Below are 21,514 nucleotides of genomic sequence, written 5' to 3'. Positions count from 1 at the left end.
CCAGCATAATGACATCATCACATCACCGCGTGAGATATTGTGCGGTGTCTTCAAAATGGCTGTGAAGGCCTCGCTGCGAGCAAATGGATTAGGTGAGTATGTTTTTTTATTATCTGACTAACCCCTAAAAGGCCTCAATTGTAGCATCAGATGCCATGATCAGTGATGAATGCAGCATTTGAGTGGTTCAATGATGGGGACAGTGTGATCGCCGTTCCCTGTCATAGCCCCCACTATATACAAAGGAATGTGCTTTGTGACAAAGTAATTTGTCACAAATCAAATTTCTTTGTGAAATTTAGCAAAGCAGCTGAATCTAATTTTTCATAACTTTGCTCATCAGTAGTCAAGACCTTCCATATTTCCACCAAGTCATGGGTCATGGTACTCCATTTTTCCTATTCTCAACAGTCTTTTGATACCTCTCACTAAAGTTAGAGCTAGAAAATGATTGCCGTTTTTTACAGCTGACCCTGATTTTTTAGGAAAGCGAAAAAATCAACTGGAGCTGTAGTGCTAAAGTTAGACAGATTCACGATTATAGAAAAACAGTGGACTGATGAGGTGGGTCATTAGCTCAGCTCAAGCTCCAAATAAGCTTGGATTCATTTGGTCCTCCACCACCACCATTGAAAAACCTTGTTCGCTTACCACTGATATGTGGACACTTTGGCAGGAGCTACAAGGCAACTTTGGCCATGATGGATATCACACAGTATAGCGTTGCAACCCACAAGTTGCGGTTACTGTGACACAGCTGTCACAAGAAATCCAGGAGTGTTGGACTTGTAGCCACTGTCTTGTTTCGGCAACTTGTTGGTCACTACGCAATTCTATTCACTTACATTTTGGAACCAAATTCACCATGTAGCCCCAGCCTATTTCACATAGAAGATCACAGTGGAATTACAGTGTTCCTGGTTTGTTACACAAAGAGAAGAAAGGTAAATGTTTTCTTACACTATATACAGTCCTGATCAAAAGTTTAAGACCACTTGAAAAATGGCATAAAATCTTATTTTACATTGTTGGATCTTAACAAGGCTCCAAGTAGAGCTTCAACATGCAACAAGAAAAAATAAGAGGGAGATAAAACATTTTTTTAGCATTCAATTAATTGAAAATAACAATTAAACTGAAATAGGCTGTTTTTCAGCTGATCCTAATTTTAGGACCACATGCCTTTAAAAGGCCAAATCTGTGCAAAGATGTGGATTCATTTTCATTTTCTGTCAGGTAGTCACACGTTGTGATGGCAAAGGAAAAAAAACTCTCCCTTTTTGAACTTGGTCAGGTTGTTGAACTGCATAGGCAGGGTCTCTCACAGCGCGCCATCACTGCTGAGGTGGGACGCAGTAAGACAGTCATTTGGAATTTCTTAAATTATCCTAACGGTTATGGAACAAAAAAGTCAAGTGGAAGACCCAAAAAAATGTCATCAGCACTGAGCCGTAGGACCCAATTGGCTGTCCTTCAAGACACTGGACGATCCTTGACCCAAATTAAGGCCCTTACTGGTGCTGACTGCAGCCCCATAACCATCAGACTGCATCTGAGACTGAAGGGCTTCAAAAACAAAAAATGTCTTAAAAGACCTCGTCTCCTTGAACGCCACAGAACTGCTAGTTTGGACTTTGCAAGAGAGCACCAAACATGGGACATTCAAAGGTGGAAGAAAGTTTTATTCTCTGATGAGAAATGTCCAGATGTTGCAGAGAGCATTCCTCATGACTGAGGGCCCTCGTCTGTGTGGTAACGACTGGGTTTTTCAACAGGACAACGCTACAGTACACAATGCCCGCAGGACAAGGGACTTCTTTCAGGAGAATAACATCACTCTTTTGGGCCATCCTGCGTGTTCCCCTGATCTAAATCCAATTGAGAACCTTTGGGGATAGATGGCAAGGGAAGTTTACAAAAATGGACAACAGTTCCAGACAGTAGATGGCCTTCATGCGGCCGTCTTCACCACTTGGAGAAATGTTCCCACTCACCTCATGGAAACGCTTGCATCAAGCATGCTGAAATGAATTTTTGAAGTGATAAACAATAACGGCGGAGCTACTCATTACTGAGTTCATGTTTGGAAGTTGGATTTCTGTTTTGGGGGGGGTTTCGTTTTTTTGGGAGGTGTGGTCCTAAACTTTTGATCAGCTGAAAAACAGCCTGTTTCAGTTTATTCATTGTTTTCATTAAATTGAAAGCTCAAAAAATGTTTTGTCTCACTCCCATTTCTTCTTGTTGCATGTTGAAGCTCTACTTGCAACCTTGTTAAGATCCAGCCATGCTAAATATGATTTTTTTGCCATTTTTCAAGTGGTCTTAAACTTTTGATCAGGACTGTAATAATGTAAAGCAATATACTGTACTAGCACAAAATACATAAGAAATATGTAAGACTCATTCTCTAATAATATAAACTAAAAAGAGAAAAACATGTATCGCACATCCACAGGCTATGCATAAATCAGTGCAAGGCATGTGGATGTGCCATGCATGTTTTTTTCTCTTTTTTTGGAATATCATACAGCTGTGTTTAACCAAAAGTCAATTGCTCTGCACATTTTCTGCAAATGTCCTAATTGATTTTTGTTGTATAAAAATACTTGGTAATTTAGCTACAAACAGTAAAATAAATTTTCAGCAAGACATGAAATAAATGAGTTGCATTGAGTCAGAGAACAGTGCTAAAACATTGATCAACACATAAAAATAGAAACACCTTTTGATCACGCAACTGTGCAGATGTAGACTAAGCCTGGTGAGTCATGTCTATCCCTGTGACAAATGTTGTCAGACTGTTTATTGTCTTAAAATATGGTTTAAATGGATTTTTCTGCGATTTATAAAGATAATAACAACATATTTTGTCTGTAGCTTCTGGCTCTTCTGCATATGATTTCACAGAACTGCATAAATTCGTCTTATCACCAGCCTTGTCATTATTTACTGCAATGACGTTAGGGTCACTTTATATTTTCCAATATCAGTTCCTCTGGCTAGCTAGCCTGTTACACTCTAAAGCAGGACGTATTCATTAGAGAAATGTAAAAATGATCCACCAGCATGCAGCAAAATCTGCCTGAAGACCATAGCAAATCCGTGTCCCATTGTTTCCAATAGAAATCCATTTTGCTATCTATGCAACTGCTGATTTTTCTCATGGGGAAGTGAAATCCATATCGAGAAGGGGCACATCTGTACAAAATCCATGCAGAAATCGTGGCTGAATGGTCACATATTTAAGAGATTTAGTAGAGCTAGTATTCAGTCGGATCCGTGGAATGACAAGCTACAAATCTGTGATTAAAGTCAGTCTTGGATTTCTGTTGTGGATTCTATGACAAACAGTGTTCATGTTGGATTTTTCCAACATGGAGTTTATCATATGCGAACATACCATGCAGGCAATATTAGACTGCATGATTTTTTTCCGACCAATTATCTGGAATGTTCATTTCTGATAACTTGCCCATATATATATAAACAGACAATCAGCTGATGAATAAGCAAATGCCTTATTATTGGCAGCACATCATAATTAGTGATAAGTGAAGTTATCAAAACTTCGATTTGGCTGCTTTGCAGAATTTCACTAAGAAATGTACTTTGTTTCAATCAGCACAGTGGGGCAGCACTACGGCTCACTGCTTAGCATTGGGACTTTGCAGCACTGGGATCCTAATTTTGAATCCAACATCTTCATGGAGTTTGTATGTTCTCCCCGTGTTTGTGTGGGTTTCTTCCAGGTACTCTACTTTAGTTTCCTTCCATGCTCCAAACAAACTGATAGGGAACTGAGATTGTGAGCTCCATTTGGGGCAGAAAGAGATGATGATGTCTATAAAGTGCCAGCGCCATATAAGAGAGTAAAATAAATAAACGATTATTACACCAGCGCATAATGGCCAAATGAAAAATTGTGTGGCAGCCTTTTTTACATTAGTGTGAGCAGCACATCCACTGTTTATACAGTGTGATGGGAAAGCAACAAAAGATCATATTCATGGCAACATGTAAGATCCAATCAGGCTACAAACTGGCCAAAAATTTGACAGGAATATTGGGGCACATTTATTAAGACTGGTGTTTTAGACACCGGTCTTAATAAGCCCTATACCTGGTGGTGGATCCGCCGGCCTCTTCATAACTTTGACGGATCCACCGCCGCTTCTAAAGGTAAGACAGCTTCCTAGCATTACATTTAGACCATTTTCTATGCCTAAAACAAGGCCCTTCCACTTTTTTAGACCTGGCATGAACGGGGAGAAATCCCAGATTGCAATCTACGCCAGAAATACGCCTAACAAATGACCGACATTTTTTTCTCCTGAAAGTCGTAAATTGCCCTCAGTTTGTATTGGGCTTCCAAAAAATTCCAATCTTTAGTTTCACCAGAAGACAGAGGCTGCAAAATGTGTTTGGTAGACACATCCCCTCTTTCTGTGGCTGTAGACACGCATGTTTAAACCATCTAAACATACATTTTTGGAAAGAGTAACCACAAGAAACTTTTGAGAACCAAGCAGGTCTTCTTTGGAAAACAACATATCAGTTCAATACATCAGCTATAAGTTAAATATGATCACAGTGTGCAGAATTCATCCTTGTATATTCACATAATGGGACCATTTTAATAAAACAGTCTTAGATTTAGAAAGCTTAGAAGTAGACTTGAGGATCCAAATGTGAGTCATGGCTTATACTGAAAAATTTTGCACATCTTTAGACACTTTTGTATAACTTTAATCCACCACATGGCTGGCTTACTTTCGACCAATTTGATTAATTTTCCTTCACCAACTTGAATCAATGTAGCACATTGGAAGACATGCCCCTGTAAGGGTGGCACAACCAGTGTAGTATACGAGCACAGGAACCAGGCAGGTGCAGATTTTACACAACTTTTCTTCAGTAATGAAATATTTAAGTCTGGGATATACAATGACATAAGATCAGTGTGTGCTGAACTCCACAGACCACTGACACCAGTCTTCTTTCAGTCTCCAACTGCCACCTCTCAATGACAACACTCCCAGCCACTGATCGCATAGCTGATCGCAGCATCTGACAATAATAACAGAGTGTAAAATAAAATCAAAAATTAATAATACTTACCTCATGCATTTTCTTGAGATGGGCCGGCCACCGCCATCTTGATTGAAGATCTAGCTCGAAATCTCATGCGGCCCATCATGACGTCGGCCAGCGTGGAGACACCATATGTCACCTTGCATGGGATTTCGTGTGAGATCTTCAATCAAAATGGCGGCTGGCCCGTTGCAAACAAATGAGGTAAGCATGATTTTTTTGTTTTTTACACTATTTCAGGGAAAATCGATCCGCTACAGGGAAAACCGATTCGCTACCACAAAGTAAATTCGGCTTTGTGGTGAATCAAACTTTCCCTGAAATTCATATCAATTATAAGGGTTCTGTGATATTCATGAGGATTCTATTGTAGTGGTATATTTGGCTTGGCATTTGCAAATTTAAACTGCCCAGCACACTGCCCCAGCTATAGTATTCAACTGTATCGCTATCCTGATGATGGCAATACAGTTAAATGAAAGAGGGAATCTTCCACCACTGGCTAGGTGCATAAGTACCTGATGTTCCTAGCATTAATTAATGCATTATTTAATGCTGAGAGCATCAGATCATTATGTACCTGAATAAGTGATTGGGCAGCCCTTGATCATCAGCACTCTGGGAAATTTCCCTTTAGGGTCTATGGCCAGACATCTCACCTCGGCCTGTCAGTCTTACTCCTGTGCCATTGCTTTGAGTATCTCTGCCAAAGTGCAGTGGATTGATGCTCCTTCAACCAATTACTCAACCAATTATTTTGTCAAGAAGTGCATTTTTTTTGTAAGTAGCAGGCCCAAATGACAGTGAGCGGCGATTGCACCACCCCTGGTCATTGAACCCTTTAGATGCCGTGTTCATGGCTAATATTAAGGTCTTTCAGGGCTTAATCCTAAAAAGAAATATTAAATTGTACTTACCTTATCAATTTGAGTGTTAAGACGCCGCTGCTGCAACCATCTTGCTTGAAGATCCAGCGTGAAATCTCGCACGGTAGCTGGCTAGCGTGGTGATGTCATATATCACTGCGCACAAGATTGTACATCTGATCCTCAAGCAAGATGGCTGCGGTGGCATTTTCACACTCAAATGGATGAGGTGAGTATTAGTGTTGATCGAGCACCAAAGTGCTCGAGTGCTCTCGCCGAATACATTGGTTTGCTCGAGTGCTCTACCGAGCACCCAAGCATAATGGAAGTCAATGGGACAACCCCAGGTACCTCCTGCTCGGAAGAGAAGAGAATTTCTGATTCACAAAAAAAGATTATAAATTGATGGAAAACCCATCAAAATGGTTTGGAAACAGCATTAACCTCTTACGGACACAGGGCGTACCTGTACGCCCTGATGTCCGAGTCCTTAAGGACACAAGGCGTACAGGTACGCCTTGTGTATTTCCGATCATCGCCACGCGGCGGGTAATGATTGGAACGGGGTGCCTGCTGAAATCATTCAGCAGGCACCCTGTGACAATGCCGAGTGGGGTTCTGTGACCCCTCCGTATCGGCAATCGCTGCAGATTAACCCCTTCTATGCCTCGGTCTGCGCTGACCGCAACATAGAAGATGAGGGAGCGAATTGAGTCCCCGCGCTGCTGTGGCGGGTACTCAATGCGTGACAAGGCAGCCTAATGCCGTGCAGAGGCTGCCCAATGCCTTGCACGGCATTGGGAACTGCCTTCTACGGGTGCCCAGGAAATCCAGCCTCAGGCTGGGTCTCCTAGGCAACCTGTTAGTGTATGACTCAGTGTCATACACTAACAGGCAATGCATTACAATACAGATGTATTGTAATGCATTGCAGAGGGGATCAGACCCCCAAAAGTTGAAGTCCCAGAGTGGGACAGAAATAAAGTTGTAAAAAAAAGTGTTTTCAATAAACAAATTAAGTTTCAAGTTAAAAAAAGATAATTTCCCTAATTTTATAATAAAAAATGAAAAAACACACATATTAGATATTGCCGCGTCCGTAACTATAAATATATCACATGATCCACCCTGTCCGATAGACACCATAAAATAAAAACAGTGTAAATTTTTTTTGTCACCTTACATCACTAAAAGTGCAACACTAAGCGATCAAAAAGGCGTATGCTCCCCAAAATAGTACCAATCTAACTGTCACCTCCTCCCACAAAAAGTGAGCCCCTACATAGGACAATCGCTCAAAAAATTTAAAATAAACTATGGCTCTCAGACTATTGAGACACTAAAACATGATTTTTTTTGTTTGTATCAAAAATGATATTAGTGTAAATAAAAAAGTAGACATATTAGGTATGAAAAAGATGAATCCAGCATTGAAGTTGAAAATAATGTGGGAGGAGGTGACAGTTAGATTGGTACTATTTTGGGGAACATAAGCCTTTTTGATCGCTTAGTGTTGCACTTTTAGTGATGTAAGGTGACAAAAAATTTTTACACAGTTTTTTTTTTATGGTGTCTATCGGACAGGGTGGATCATGTGATATATTTATAGTTACGGACGCGGCAATATCTAATATGTGTGTTTTTTCTTTTTTTATTATAAAATTAGGGGAAAGGGACATTTTATCTTTTTTTAACTTGAAACTTAATTTTTTTATTGAAAACACTTTTTTTTACATTTTTTTTTAAAACTTTATTTCTGTCCCACTCTGGGACTTCAACTTTTGGGGGTCTGATCCCCTCTGCAATGCATTACAATACATCTGTATTGTAATGCATTGCCTGTTAGTGTATGACACTGAGTCATACACTAACAGGTTGCCTAGGATTACTTGGAACACTGAGGTGATGCTGTCACTGTATGGATCTGTACTACATTGAATAAAGGAACCCACATTATTTTCAACTTCGCTGCTGGATTCGTCTTTTTCATTCCTCCAAGTTCACGGTCTTACCAAGGTTTCCATGCATCAGGGAAGTCGATTCAAGAAATAGAGGCAGCAGGTGAGCTGGATATTGTCCACAACTAGACATATTAGGTATCGCCACGTCCGTAAAAACCTTCTCTATAAAAATATCACATGACCTAGCACCTCAGGTGAACACCATAAAAAATAAAAAAAATGTGTAAAAAAAGCTATTTTTTTGTCACCTTACATCCGTAACAACCTGCTTTATAAAAATAGCTCATGATCTGTCAGATCAACGTTGTAAATAACAAAAAATAAAAACAGTGCCAAAACAGCTATTTTTTTTAGTTACCTTGCCTCACAAAAAGTGTAATATAGAGCAACCAAAAATCATCTGTACTCTAAAATAGTACCAACAAAACTGCCACCTTATCCCATAGTTTCCAAGATGGGGTCACTTTTTTGGAGTTTCTACTCTAGGGGTGCATCAGGGGGTCTTCAAATGTGACATGGCAAGTTAAAATTATCCCAGTGAAATCTGCCCTCCAAAAACCATATGGTGTTCCTTTCTTTTTGCGCCCTGCTGTGTGCCCGTACAGCAGTTTACGACCACAAATGGGGTGTTTCTGTAAACTACAGAATCAGGACAATAAATATTGCGTTTAGTTTGGCTGTTAATCCTTGATTTGTTAGCGGAAAAAAAAATCTGTTTTAATACCTTGAGGAGTGTAGTTTCAAAAATGGGGTCATTTTTGGGTGGTTTCTATTATGTAAGCCTCACAAAGTAACTTCAGACCTGAACTGGTCCTTAAAAAGTGGGTTTTGGAAATTTTATAATCTTGTCATAAGACTATGAAACCAATAGATGGCACTGTTCATGACTCATGAACAGCGCCATCTATTGGTTTCATAGTCTTATGACAAGACTATGAATCAATAGATGGCGCTGTTCTTGAGTAGTGTAGATCGCAAATTTTCCATGCAAATGTTTTTTCAGCTGAAAAACAATGCATATTCTGCTCATTGAGCTTGTACATGACAAAACTGTATAGATAGGTTATTGAATATTATGTTAGGACAATCAGAAAACTTTTTGTCACCCTAATGATATTGATCTAGGTGCGCAGGTCCATCCAAGCCATCCAACAGATGTGAAGCAACTTTGAGGCTTACTGGCTCTCAGTCAGATAAGAGCTGGTTTGGAATGTCTCATTGATAGATTGTTGGCTTCCACATACCTGGATTTTGGCATATAGCCTTTGTGTGGTTGTCTATTGTATGTCATAAATAATAGGAGTCCAAGACGCATCCAGACATCCTCTTAATGCTGGTTCCAAACCATTTTGATGGGGTTTCCATCAATTTCTAACCTTTTTTTGTGAACCAGACACCCTCTCCTTCAGAGCAGGGGGTGCCTGGTTTGATGCTCGGGTCTCCCATTGACTTTCATTGTATTAAATTGTACTCGAGCACCCGCAGCATTTGGCCGAGCACTGCAATGTGCCGAGCATGTCGATGCTCAAGCCGAACAGCAGTTCGGCCGAGCATGATCGCTCAACACTAGTGAGTATGTTTTTTTTTTTTTTTATCACGATTTCAGGGAAAATTGATTCGTTAACTAGGATTCGCACTAGGAAATTCAGCTTCGCAATGTCTTGCCACAATGAAAAGCCTTACATTTTTTTTTATCTTAATGGGGGATGCAGTGACAACAAAAACTACAGCCAAATGTTCTATATATTCTACCTAAATAATATATATCTGTCAATCTATTCATATCCAGTGGAACCAGAATCTCAGATGTTTTATTTATATTTTTACTATTAGTATAGATTTATTTTTCTCATTTACCGTACCATCACACTCTGTATATTCATATCACATCAAAGTCTAGGATGCAATGCAAGAAACTAAAGGGTGATTCTAATTTTAGCTTTGCTACTTGACCTCCACCAGGGCAGGTAGAGGATTTTTCGACATGAGCAGAGGTGAATCAATCAGCAATTCAGTCATTTTGACAGATCCATCTGTTATGATAGACATAGCTGATCTAAGGCACCCTGTCGCATTTACGGGTTATGTCAGGACTGACTCTGAGAACAATACTTAAGACTATAACTTAGAAATGTTGGCACACCCACTGGAGAAGGTCACTAAGGCTGCATTATTATTCAGAATATTTACTTGATCACTTGGCAACAGAGCACATATTGGACAGCATTTTTATATTGTCGTGTGAGCAAGATTTTTCAAACCTCAGTCAAACCTGCTGAGAGAGCAATGCATGTCCATTGTATGCATGTAGAATATGTATGCTCGAATTGTGAAATTGCTCGCAGGCAGTATAATGAAAAAAACACTGGCGTCCTTGATGAATTGAAGTTTTTTTATTTCTGGTTCCACATTCTGAGAATCTCATCCATTTCAATCCACCTTTTATCTGAACTTTTGGCCTCTCTCATAATTCTCTTAGAAGGCCCCTATTACTCAGCTTTTCTGCAGATCTTTGCAGAAGGCAAGACTACAACATAAGGTAGCCAAGAACTCATAGGCCTGCAGAAGGCAGACGTGACATGGGAGTTAAGCAGTTTACGGTTCAGTTGGCATCCAAATAGTCTCCTGCATTAAAGTACTTGCTCATAAAATAGTAATATGGAGAAATAATACCTTGTAAGAATAGACATACTGTAGAAAGATAGATTAGATAAAGATAGATAGATATAATGCAGAAGTTATCAGTGCCTTAGAACAATGGCTTCCTGCTTCTTTATTGAGTGCAGATAATAATAATGCACTAAAAACATTAAAAATAACTATTATCAATATTAAACTAAAAGGTCCTTTAATTTAGAATTTAATTGTCAATAAATTTGATTAACCTAGCTCTTGCTTCTGACACTGAATTGTAAATCAGGCCGAAGGTTGACCAAAGTGAACCAATTATCAGATTGTAATATTTTTTAAATAATGTGATTGTTGTATACTATATGTCTGTGTTTTATGCTGTTCTCTACAGCCTGTAAATTGTATATACTTTTCCATGCCCCCTATAGTCCAGCATATGTGATAGATCATCCCCTTAAAATAAGATTAACCAGTTCAAGACTGGGCCTTTTATCCCTCTTTCCTGACCAGGCACATTTTCCTTAATTTTTATTTTGTTATTTTTACTACATATATCTTTGAAAGCTGTACCCATTTTTCCACTTGGTTAAATAATTTTTGTATCTTTTTTCGGTAATATATGAGGCTTTATATTTGTCATTCTTATTTTAGCATTTTTTTTGTTTTTATGTTTATACAAAGGAAAATGTAAAAAAAGGGGGTATTTTCTTCCTGATTTCTATACACAGCTCTCCTTCAGTGCTGTGTATACAGTGATGGAGAAGACAGGAACTGGAAAAACAGTCCCTACCCTCTGCATGATTAGCGTGGTTTAAAACATCAATGCAGAGATGAACTACTGCTACCCAGACATATATGGTCAATGTGCGGTTGGGAAAGGGTTAAAGTAATTCTGCTGAATGATTGTCAATATATATATGATTATTTTCAATATTTGTATTAGTGTTTTATTAATATAATGAAGTTAGGCCACTTTCACACTAGCGTTTTTTGCGGCTCCGTCATGGATCTGCAAAAACGCTTCCGTTACAAAAATGCAACCATCTGCATCTGTCATGAACAGATCCGGTTGTATTATGTCTTATATAGCCAAAATGGATCCCTCATGAATACCAATAAAAGTCAACGGGGGACAGATCCCGGATTTTTTTTTGTGTCAGAGAAAACTGATCCGTCCAGATTGACTTACATTGTGTGTTAGGTCTTGCTCCGCACCACATCATGCTTGCTAGTTTATTCTGTCTGCGATGGGGACGCAACCAAACAGAACGGAATGCATTTTGGAGCATTCCATTTTGTTCAGTTCAGTTTTGTCCCCATTGACAATAAATGTGGACAAAACTGAAGCATTTTCTTCCGCTATTGAGATCCTAAGATTGAAAACGCTAGTGTGAAAGTAGCCTTAGTCTTCAAAAAGTAGAAGCAGAGAACTAAAATTAAGACTTGACATGTTAATTTATGCACGCTAATGCATAATGAAGCAGTAGACAAAGTGACTACACTAAGCATTAGAGTTTAAAACTTTTACATAATGATTCTATCTTACTAGAATTTCAATAAGTTTGACAATTATAGCCCTCGGGAACAAGAGTAAAATCAAAAGGAACTGCAACATAAATTAGAAATACTGATTGGCAATTAAAAAACTTCAATGTGACCTTGCATGATATGCTAGACAGCTATATGATTTCTCCATGACAGTCAGCAGTTATTCAACTAGTGCTCCTGAAAGCTGAACCAATTAAGGGTATAAGGTTGGGAGTTCGAATCCCGCCAGAAACTTTTTAGAAATAGAGGCTAAATTAGATTTAAATACACTGGATATACTGATTCCATTTATGGACATAGCTATATGTAGAGCACCCGAGCATCGGGAAGTGTTCTACTCGAGCACACGAGCACTTTGGTGCTTGACCAACACTAGTAAATAGTTAAAAAGTGGAAAAAAGTTAATCAATTGGAAAAAATTTTATTTTTCATTGGAGAACATTGCTAAAATAAAATCCCCTCCATATATTTGTAATAGCTGACACTGCACAAGTATCATGTCATTTTAAATAAATAAATAAATAAATATACAAAACAATGGCAGAATTACAGTTTTTTCTTTTTCTCCACCAAAAAAAACTAAATAAAAAATGATCAAAAATTTTTGTTTACTCCCAAATTATTCCAAGTTATCGTTCAAAAATCAAGCCCTCAAACAATACAGTAAAAAGAAAATTTAAAAAGTCATGGGTCTTGGGATGCAGCAGTGCAAAAACATTTTCTTTTTTTTAAAGGGGTTTTATTGTGCAAAAGTAGCAAAAAGTAAAAAAAAAAAAAAGTATATGTATCTAAAAGAGTAAAATGAACGCTTCAAAAAAAAAATTATTACGTAAAAACTCAATGGTGGCATTTAGAGATGAGTGAATCGAATCCAACTACTGTAAGTGGAATTCGATTAGAATTTCAGGATAAATTCGATCTGCCATGAAGCTGAACTTCCTTGTGTTTCGTGGTAGCTTAGTGTAAAAAATGAAAAAAATCATATCGCCTCCATTTGCTTGCAATGGGCCAGCCGCCGCTTGATTGAAGATCTTGGCCGAAATGCTGTGCATGGTGACTTATATGGCATCACCACGCCGGCCAGCGTGACAACGCATCTCAGGCCACACAAGGTTTTGTGCAAGATCTTCAAGCAAGATGGTGGTGGCCGGCCCGTTGCGAGCAAATGGAGACTGTAAGTATGATTAATTTTTTTTTCTGTTAATTTTAAACTGTATTATTACTCTCAGATGCCGAGATCATGTATGAACGCGGCATCTGAGGCGTACAATGATGGGGAGCGGCCCTATTGCAACTCCCAGTCATTGCACCCACTGCTTACAAAAAATGTGCTTCGTGAATAAGTAATTAGTCACAAAGCAAATTTTTTTGTAGAATTCAGCGAAGCAGCCAAATAAAAATTTCCAAAACTTCTGTCATCTCTAGCGGTATAAAAGTTTATATATTATGTTTACCCGATAATAGTGACACTAAAAACTACAACTTGTCCTCCAAAAAAACAAGCCCTCATATAGCTATATTGATGCAAAAATAAAAAAAGTTATAGCTATCGGAACATGACAATGAAAAAATGAAAAATAAAAATTGGTTGGTCACTAAGGCCCAAAACAGGCTGGTCGGGTTAAGCTGTAGTTTGGGTGTTTTTTTAAATATACTTTCAATAAAAGTGAGGTTTTATATATGTAAAGTTGGAGTGTATTAGCTGGATTTAGTTGCCAGGATGCAAATTGTATATGAGATCGAGTTTTTTGCTGATTCAAACTACCCTGTAGGGTCTTTTTGTCTAATTTTTTTTTTGTATTTCTAGCAAAAATGCATACAATTTACACAGCGCATTTTGGCCAGTAAAGGCTGGGATGGGCCAAATTGCGTCCTGTAAATTGTATGCCAGGGTTGGTATAAAGGATTAAAAGCAAGTTGGGAGTGTCGGGAATATGTTTGATAATCCATTTAAGATGACCTGGATAAACTAACCAAGGGATCACCATTATGTGAGTCTACATGATACCTACATAAATGTTGGTAATAGACTGCATGACAGTATGTAACGCCAGTCTACTGCATCAAAAGCCAACAAAATATTGACTTGCAAAGGCATAGGCATCTAGGGTAAAACAATCTCACTCCTTTAGAAAGCATTGATGCAGCCGCATATTAAGTATAACATTCAGTTTTGGGGACAGTTCCATTAAAAATATAGCAAGTGACTATTCAAAGAAGGGCAATCAAATTAATGTGAGGTATGGAAGATCTGATGATGAAGATAGGTTGTCAAACACAATTAATCTGCCCTAGAAAAGATAAGGCTGAGAAGGGATATTGTATGGGTATACATATATATAAATTTCCCTTATAAAAGTCAATGCATTAAATTCTTCTTCTCATGGACTCAACAAAGAACATGGGGTCACTGCTTATGGTTATGGAAAGTGCAATTTTATCAAGAAGTATGAAAGCGTTACTTTACAGTCTGAAGGGTAAAGTTATGGATCCTGCTTCCCAGGGTTTCATAATAGCTTAAAATGCTTAAAAAATGAAGTAAATATCCATCAACACAATATATAGGGTTACCAGTATTAATGTAGAATATGGATCCAAGGATCTGTCCTGTGGCCAGCAGGGGTCAGGACAGAGTTCTTTTCACTTTATGGCAAGTCGGGTCTTCCATTTGAATAGTGTTGTCTTCCCTGATCATCTTGGTTTTGCAAGTATTAAAAGGTTGGACTTGGTGGCCTTAGGTGTTTTTTTCAACCAAGGAACTATATTAATATATTATTAAGCCAAAAACATAGTTCCGCCTACCTCACTGGGATCAAACCACGCAGGTGCACAGGCCTGCCCAGTGGAAAGGTTTAATGCAAGTTCAAAAAAAGTTTGTCCAGCACTCTTATGGAAGTTGATAGCTGATGGACACAATGCTGGATGTATTTTAATGTGATTAAATAAATGTAGACCTTACTGGACTTCGATGAGAGTGCTGTGCAAACTTATTTTTTTTTATAGAATTACATTAAACCAACGGAGACATAGACATTGTTAACTATCAAATAATTTGTTAATTATAATAATTGCATTTATGGTCATTTATAGTTAAATGGATGTCCCATGAAGTGCTAGCTAGGTTATGCTTTCACTTTCTGACTGATGGTGGTCCGGTTGACAGAACCTCTACTGTTACTGAGAATGAAGGAGTTGCAGCACTGGCTTAGCACTACAGCTCCATGAACTTTTTCTCATGCCCCATGCCAACGGCTGTTTTGGGGACTGTAAGCAGAGTTCCCTGTATAGTGGGTAAGTTAGAGCACTGGGTGCAGGAAGAGACTTTGTAGGGGATGTAACACTTAAAGGGATTCTGTCACCTCGTTTTAGCCTATAGTGATGCCGACATGCATGGCTAGATCGCCACTAACATGTCCGCAATATATCTGTGCCATAGCGCTGTTTCCTTTAATGTGTTAAAAAAATTATCTTATAGATATGTAAATGAGCTTGGTAAGGAGCCCAAGAGGCTGTACTAACCTTCTTGGAGCCCAGCCACGCCCCCCTGTGAAGGAGCCCAGCACCGCCTGCGTCCTCTGAATCTCCTCCTTGCTCACAGTTAGATCGCCGTAATCTCGCGATGCGCGAGCTAGCGCATGCGCTGTTCCTTCCCTGAGGCTGATGCCAGCACAGGGAAGGAACACTATGCCAGCACTGCGCATCGTGAGATTATGGCTATCTAACTGTGAGGACACAGTTAAAAGGACACAGCTCTATGGGACAGGTATATTGCGGACATGCTAGCGGCGATCTAGCCGTGCACGTCCGCATCACTATAGGCTAAAACGAGGTGACAGAATCCCTTTAACCTTCTCACTCTCAGGATGTTTGGGGGTCTCAGCAGTCATACCCCCAACTCGTAAGGTAGCAATGGCATCTCCTAGTGCAATGCTATCACTGTATGACATGGTAAAACCTCTTTAAAGAAAAATTATGTAATATATCAGATAATTATATTATTATTAATAATGATGGTACTATTGATTTGCCATGTTTGCAATTTGTGGTAAGTCAGAGTGATTTCCATTTTGAGGACCAATGATAAATAAAAAGTCCAGAGTCATCATCTACTGTGTATTCCTGCCATATTAAAGTGTTTTCACAAGTTGACAGCCGTTTTGGTTGATGGAGTCTAAAAATGATTTGTTATTCTCTAGTATTAAAACATTTCTAAACTGGTTATTTCCCCTCTGTTAATAACTTTTATCTCAGCACCACTATTTCTATTGCCAAGGACTTAAAGCTCTTATGACACATTATTTATTACTGCACCAACATATTCTGCAGCACTGACCTTATATTTAATGGTTCGTGTACATTTGCAGTCTGCTTTAACTATATCAAGCATGCACATGCAGAACCGTAGAAAGTCAAGCAATAGAACGTTTTCTTGAAGGACTGAAAATCACCACCACCAACAGAGAACATGCAAACTTCATACAAAAGTTTTGATGGTCTTAGTATTGTAAATAACAGTGCCAACCACAAGGGGCTTTAAGATCTGTTAGGCCAATGGTCTATGTCCACTGAAGTTCTGCTGTATCTTCTGGGCATGGAAGGCGCACTACTCACTATGACATCTGGAATCCTGGCCTCAGGAGTTCTCTACAAGCTGTAACCTTCATGCTGCTGCCCAGTGCTACAGTCTATCTCATTAGGGCGTATGCATGTTCACCACTGGCCTTCATAGCAAGACCATTTATCCAATTTACATCATATTATTGAACATTTCATCCTATTTTATTATGAAAAAGTAAAAAATATATATCAACAGTAATTGGCAAATAGTTTTTCTATTAATAGATTTGTTTTAACCTAATAAATAAAGAATAGATGAGTGTTTGAAGAAAGGAAAATATAAATTGACAGAGAGAAACTAAAATGCTATATATTAAAATAAAAAAAATTTGCCCAACTATACAATCCCTTGTGTAAATGAAAATACACTGACAATCAGCTTATTATTGCAGGTCTGATAGCTGAAGCCACTGGTGATCACGGGTTATTTTCAGGCTGTACAATTCTCCTACAGTGGCCCCTGCAGGAAAGATGTGGTATTGCATGGTGTCCATTCAGATGAATGACAACAATGGCATTTTGCTCTGGATAATACTGTACTCCTGAGTACAAGACCTTCGCTATGATATTTTCTAATATGGCACATGGACACTGGTTGTCCTAATGGGACAATCCCTTTAAGCAGCATGGATGCAAATATAATAATTTTATAATTTTTTTTATAGCAATTTGTTATATATCTTGATAAACAAGTTCTTAAAATTCCCATTTAATGTGAACATTTTGTACAAATATACAGGTTGTTCTATATTTAATCTGATTGAAAAAGTGTATTTTTGAAGCTTGTCTCCCATGGTATTCTGCTCTTTTAATCATATCTTTTAATCCTATACTTGTAAAACTCTAATTGCTTTTTATCACTCACTTTGAATTATGGTATGTATTAAAATTGTTAATTGACTTCCAAGGCACTATTTCACACAGATCACTGATAAATTTAATAGTATGTGGCAATAGTAATACCATTGATGTAGTCAAATAAATCAAAAGCTCTGTCTCTGCAGAATAATCAATATCAGCTAAGCAGTAGGCACAATAACATCACAATAAGACAATAAAGTGAGATCTGCGGTTTTACTAACTTTTAAGATATTATCTATGGTACTCCAATGGACTGATTAAATTGTCATGTACTCTGTCAAATAATTTGGTACAACAGTTTGGGGTCAATCTATCAAGTAATGCGATGGGGATTTATTGTTCACTATGTAGCATTATTCATTCTTATCATGCTCATAAAGCTCCATTAATCATGCCTTTGACATTTCATTAAGGTCTCTCTTGTAAACAGTCAAGGCAGGGATTTTTTTTTAATGGTTAAAAAATACTTATTATACTATGATCACACATTTTTTACTATTAAATGTAGTTTATAGTTTATTAACATTATATATTCATCATGCAAATTTTCCTGATCATATAATACAAGTTGTTGTGCGATTTGCTTGTATCATTAATTAAATATGCATGTGCCTGTGTAATTGTTTTCATGTGAAGTCTATCAAAACTGGTGTAAAGTAGAACTGGCTTAGTTGCCCATAGCAACCAATCAGATTCATCCTTTCATTTTTCAGAGCTCCTTTGAAACATGAAAGGTGGAATCTGGTTGGTTGCTATGGACAACTAAGTCTGTATTCTTTTACACCACTTTTGATAAATTTCCCCACATTGGGCTTCATTTATCAAATCTGTCTAATGTTAAAACTGTCATCGTTGCCTGTAGCAACCAATAAGAGCTCAGCTTTCATTTTCCCAAAATAGTTAAAGAAATAAAGGATGAGCTTTGATTGGTTGTTATGGGCAACAAATACGGTCTTACTATTTGCCAGTTATGATAAATGAGGCCCAATGTTCTGCAACCCATTGTTAATAGGTGTTATCTCATTAAGGCAAACCCCGTCCCTGAGCCATATGAACATCTTCGAGGGAGATCCACCACTTTGGACCTCTCTATTAGCCAGAGTAAGGGGCAGCTGAGCTGCTAATAGTGGCTCTCGGTCTTTAGAACTTCTTTAAGTGGTCCACATTTCCTCCATAGTGGCCAGTACAGGTGAGATATACAGCTGTTTGCATGTTTTTTAAGGATAGCTTATTGCCAGACATTCAGCTGTTGGATCCATGGCTGGACTCCTATGATCTCCACCTGATCTCCAGTGGGTTCTTGCTGGACTTTTCATCTGGCCAATTATCAAAAACAAATGTTCATATCATCACTAGAGACGACCAAATCAATTTGTTCAACTTAACAAGTTCTACACCTGTGAGGAGCTGTCCCCTGTGCAGACAAAACTCCCTCTGACACTTGATTGAGTGGCACAAACACAGCTGCCACACTTCCGTGTAGCGGCACATAAACAGACACTGCTCTGAAAGTAGAAGCACGGCCTCTGCACTTGTTCCTTTACTTGGAGCACCGATTTTTGCTTGAGGCTAAGTAAAAATTTGGACAGTAGTACTAGTAGTGCTGCATTGCAAAAAGTCTTGGCATTAACGTCTGAAGTCTATACTGCAGCATATCTTGTTGATTTATTGAAAATGCTCTTTTATTTTACAGATTTGCACTTATAGGTGAGCCCATGCCCACTGATTTATGTTCCTGCTGAATTGGGAGGTCATAGCTTCCCTTGTGCCTTACGGCCTAACCCTATAGAAAGTAGATCACAGGGGAATGCACCAAGAATAAATACTACCTGTGTTCTAAAATTAATGCAAGCAAGTAGACTCTGCTCTGCACTGATGAGGGGCAATCACTCCGAAACAGCTGTCTGCAGATGAGCTACTGGCTTATTTAATATCCAAGTCATGTCTCAAGGCCTAGTTAAAGGGTCAAACATTGACTTATAGGATAGCTGCCTTACATCTGGTGGCATTAGAGACAGAGCTTGTTAAAACCTCATTTGCATTCCTTTCTTCCAAGAATTCCAGAGGAGCATGTATGGCCTATAAGTCTCCTCACGCCGATTAAGGCGCTCTCTCCCAAAGGAGGGATAGTACCCCCCAAATCCTGACTTGGCCTCTCACCCAGTTAAGCCAGTACTCTCTGCTCTGCACTGATGAGGTGCAATCACACCGAAACAGCTTTCTGCAGATGAGGTGCTGACTTATTTAATATCCAAGAAAATAGCGATGTAGAAAGGACCGGCACTCACATGAGGTAGCTTTTTAGAATGCTGGATTTATTTGTCACATGTCAATAGTGACGCGTTTTGGCATGACTGTATACATACAGTTGCAAAAAAAAGTATGCAAACCCTTTGGAATGATATGAATTTCTGCACAAATTGGTCATAAAATGTGATCTGATCTTCATCTAAGTCACAACAATAGACAATCACAGTCTGCTTAAACTAATAACACACAAAGAATTAAATGTTACCATGTTTTTATTGAACACACCATGTAAACATTCACAGTGCATGTGGAAAAAGTATGTGAACCCCTAGACTAATGACATCTCCAAGAGCTAATTGGAGTGAGGTGTCAGCCAACTGGAGTCCAATCAATGAGATGAGATTGGAGGTGTTGGTTGCAGCTGTCCTGCCCTATAAAAACACACCAGTAATGGGTTTGCTTTTCACAAGAAGCATTGCCTGATGTGAATGATGCCTCGCACAAAAGAGCTCTCAGGAGACTGACGATTAAGAATTGTTGACTTGCATAAAGCTGGAAAGGGTTATAAAAGTATCTCTAAAAGCCTTGCTGTTCATCAGTCCACGGTAAGACAAATTGTCTATAAATGGAGAAAGTTCAGCACTGCCACTACTTTCCCTAGGAGTGGCCGTCCTGTAAAGATGACTGCAAGAGCACAGCGCAGACTGCTCAATGAGGTGAAGAAGAATCCTAGAGTGTCAGCTAAAGACTTACAAAAGTCTCTGGCATATTCTAACATCCCTGTTAGCGAATCTACGATACGTAAAACACTAAACAAGAATGGATTTCATGGGAGGACACCACAGAGGAAGCCACTGCTGTCCAAAAAAACCATTGCTACACGTTTACAGTTTGCACAAGAGCACCTGGATGTTCCACAGCAGTACTGGCAAAATATTCTGTGGACAGATGAAACCAAAGTTGAGTTGTTGGGAAGAAACACACAACACTATGTGTGGAGAAAAAGAGGCACAGCACACCAACATCAAAACCTCATCCCAACTGTGAAGTATGGTGGTGGGGGCATCATGGTTTGGGGCTGCTTTGCTAAGTCCGGGCCTGAACGGATTGCTATCATTGAAGGAAAAATGAATTCCCAAGTTTATCAAGACATTTTGCAGGAGAACTTAAGGCCATCTGTCCACCAGCTGAAGCTCAACAGAAGATGGATGTTGCAACAGGACAACGACACAAAGCATAGAAGTAAATCAACAACAGAATGGCTTAAACAGAAAAAAATACGCCTTCTGGAGTGGCCCAGTCAAGGCCGAGTCCTGACCTCAACCAGATTGAGATGCTGTGGCATGACCTCAAGAAAGCGATTCACACCAGACATCCCAAGAATATTGCTGAACTGAAACAGTTCTGTAAAGAGGAATGGTCAAGAATTACTCCTGACCGTTGTGCAGGTCTGATCTGCAACTACAGGAAACATTTGGTTAAAGTTATTGCTGCCAAAGGAAGTTCAACCAGTTATTAAATCCAAGGGTTCACATACTTTTTCCACCTGCACTGTGAATGTTTACATGGTGTGTTCAATAAAAACATGGTAGCATTTTATTATTTGTGTATTATGACTGTGATTGTCTATTGTTGTGACTTAGATGAAGATCAGATCACTTTTTATGACCAATTTGTGCAGAAATCCAT

General features: G+C 38.8%; 1 protein-coding gene across 1 annotated transcript in view; it reads right to left on the bottom strand.

The window, feature by feature from the left end:
- The window catches only part of GRIN2A (glutamate ionotropic receptor NMDA type subunit 2A), an 858,974-nt gene that overhangs the window by 467,427 nt on the left and 370,033 nt on the right, over positions 1-21,514 (bottom strand). The gene's annotated exons all lie outside the window — the stretch shown is intronic.

Source organism: Bufo bufo, chromosome 7 (assembly GCF_905171765.1).
Source record: "Bufo bufo chromosome 7, aBufBuf1.1, whole genome shotgun sequence".
In the NCBI taxonomy this organism is placed as follows: Eukaryota; Metazoa; Chordata; class Amphibia; order Anura; family Bufonidae; genus Bufo; species Bufo bufo.
The sequence above is the reverse complement of the archived record's forward strand: the minus strand, read 5'-3'. Positions and strand labels throughout refer to the sequence as shown.